Here is a 3,041-nt window from a genome sequence, read left to right as displayed (position 1 = left end):
GAGGAAAATAGGAAAAAGGATGAGATTGTCCCCCTTTATATAAGCAATGAAATATCAAAATGTCCTACAATTCACCTGCTAATGATTGAAAATACTGATTTTAATTATGATAACAATGACTCTAAAAGTAATCTAGTGTATCATTTCGCATGGATTAAAAATCTGTCTCGATTAGTTATTTCACAATTTTCGAAAGGAAAACGTTATATATTCTTTTGTGATAGGTGCTTGTGTCACTTTAAATTTGAAAAATCTCTGATTAACCATAGAACTGATTGCGAAAATTTGAATAATTGTAGAGTAATGCTTCCAACAGAGGAGGATGGTAGGAACATATTAAAGTTTAAAAATTACAGATACAAAGAAAATATACCATTTGCAGTATATGTAGACATTGAATGTTTGCTGGAATCAGTTACAAATTCACAAACGGATAAAGCGGCGTATCAAAAGCATATCCCTACTAGTGTAGCGTATTATACAAAATGCAGTTTTAACGATTTGGACTCAGAATCTAAAATATACCGTGAAAAGGATTGCATTGAATGGTTTATAAAAGAATCAAAAGATTTAGCGTTAAAAGTAAATTCTCTTTTGAAAAATGCAGCACCAATGGAAAAATCAACTTCGAAGCAAAAACAAGATTTTCAAAATGCAAAATTGCATAACATTTGCGAAAAAGGTTTTAAGAAAGGTAATGTTAAACATCGTGACCATTGTCACTTTACAGGTAAGTACTGTAGTCCAGCACAGGGAAGCTGCAACATTAATTACAAATCTTCTCATATCATTCCAGTAGTTATTCATAATTTATCTGACTACGACTCACACTTTTTCATTAAAGAATTAGCACAAAGTTTTGAGGAACATGTCTCCTTACTACCTGTGAATAAAGAAAAGTATATCTCATTTACAAAAGATGTTCCAAAGACTAGAGTTAAACCTAGATTTATCGATTCTTTCCGATTCATGCCGAGTAGCTTGGAAAAATTAGCTTCATATCTCAATGACAGCGAGGAAACAATAACTAGAAAATTTTGTAAAAATGGCAGTGATTTCAATTTTTTAACAAGAAAAGGTGTCTTCCCATATGACTACATTGATAGTTGTAAGAAAATAGAGTAAGACAGTTTACCTCCAAAAGAGGCATTTTATTCCAAATTAAACGATTGCCACATTTCTGACGAGGACTATCAACACGCTTGTGAAGCCTGTGAAACGTTTAATTTGCAAAATTTAGAGCAGTATTCCGATTTGTACCTCAAAACCAATGTTTTACTTTTAACTGACATTTTTGAAGAAGTTCGAAAAACTTGATTTGCAACATATAAATTAGATCCATTGCATTATTACACAGCACCGAGGCTTTCTTTTGATGCAATGCTAAAGTACATAGGAATCGAACTACACTTACTGACTGATGTGGAAATGCCACTCTTAATTCAGAAAGCAATCAGAGGTGACGTTTCACAATGCTTTAACCGTTTTGCGAAAGCAAACAATAGTTTTGTGGGGGAAGATTTGAACCCATTCGATCCGGAATCATACATTTTTTATTTGGATATTAACAATCAGTATGGTAAAGCCATGAGTGAGTTTTTACCATATCAAGATTTTGAATGATTAGAAAATTTCGAAAATGATCCAAACTTTTTCAATGTGCCCGATGATTCACCAAAAGGTTACATTCTTGAAGTGGATCTAGAATATTCTGAACAGCTTCACTATTTGCACAAGTACCATTCATTATTTCTTGAACACTTTGTGCCTCCAGGTTAAAAATGTCAGATTCCAAAATTTGTAACCAATTTCCTACCAAAGAAAAACTATGTACTACATTACCGAAACCTAAAAATGTACTTGGAATTAGGCATGAAACTAACGAAAATTCATCGAGCGCTAAAATTTAAGCAAAAATCGTGGCTAAAAGAATATATTGATTTAAACACTGAGCACAGAAAAAGAGCTACTAATGAATTTGAGAAAAATTTGTATAAATTGATGAACAATTCTGTTTTTGGAAAGACAATGGAAAACGATAGAAGCACAAAGATATCGAGCTTGTGACAAAATGGGTGGGGAGATATGGAGCAAAAGCTCTAATTGCTAAACCAAACTTTCATAGCTGTACCATATTTGATGAAAATATGGTTATTGTTGAAATGAACAAAACAAAAATTTTTTCAATAAACCTATCTACATTGGTTTCACAGTCTTTGATATCTCAAAAATTATCACGTATGATTTTCATTACAACTATATTCTACCAAATTTGGGAAATTCTGCAAAATTGATATATACAGATACAGACAGTCTCATCTATCATTTCACTGTTCCCAACTTTTACGAATATATTAAACGAGGCATCCATAAATTTGACACGTCACATATCCAACAGACAGTGTTTACGGAATTCCTGTAAAAAATAAAAAAGTTTTGGGATTAATGAAAGATGAATGCCATGGAAAAATAATGACCGAGTTTGTGGGTTTGAGATCAAAATTATATGCATATAAAGTTTTGGATGAAGAAGTTGAAAAAAGAGAGCCAAAGGTATAAAAGGATTAACACCGGAAACCATAACATTCGATGACTATAAGCAGACAAAAACGAAGTGAAATATGAGTGGAGGAATAAAAGAGATAGAATATACTGTATATAAACCTAAGATAGTAAAAAATTGTATATGCGAGTGTAAGATTGAGAAAGATAGAGATAGAATATACTGTATATATATGAGTGTGGGAGTAAGAGAGACAGATTATATACTGTATAGAAAGCTTAATGTATCAGATTTATAGTATGTAGTGGTTGGAATGAAAATAATCTTTTGTAATATAAATATAATGTAAAGTGTATCAATGTAAAAATTGTGAGATGGACTCGAAAAAACTGTACAATTGTGTGTACAAAATACAAGTTATTGCAAAATAAAAATAAAAATAGTTGAATATAAAATGGTGTTTTTATTGAATACAACCCTGAAAAAATATAATTTTAAGTGAATTTCTTTAAATCAAAAATTATTTGCTTAAATTATA

The sequence above is a fragment of the Belonocnema kinseyi genome, chromosome 9 (assembly GCF_010883055.1).
Source record: "Belonocnema kinseyi isolate 2016_QV_RU_SX_M_011 chromosome 9, B_treatae_v1, whole genome shotgun sequence".
Taxonomy (NCBI): domain Eukaryota; kingdom Metazoa; phylum Arthropoda; class Insecta; order Hymenoptera; family Cynipidae; genus Belonocnema; species Belonocnema kinseyi.
Note: the sequence above shows the minus strand (reverse complement) of the source record.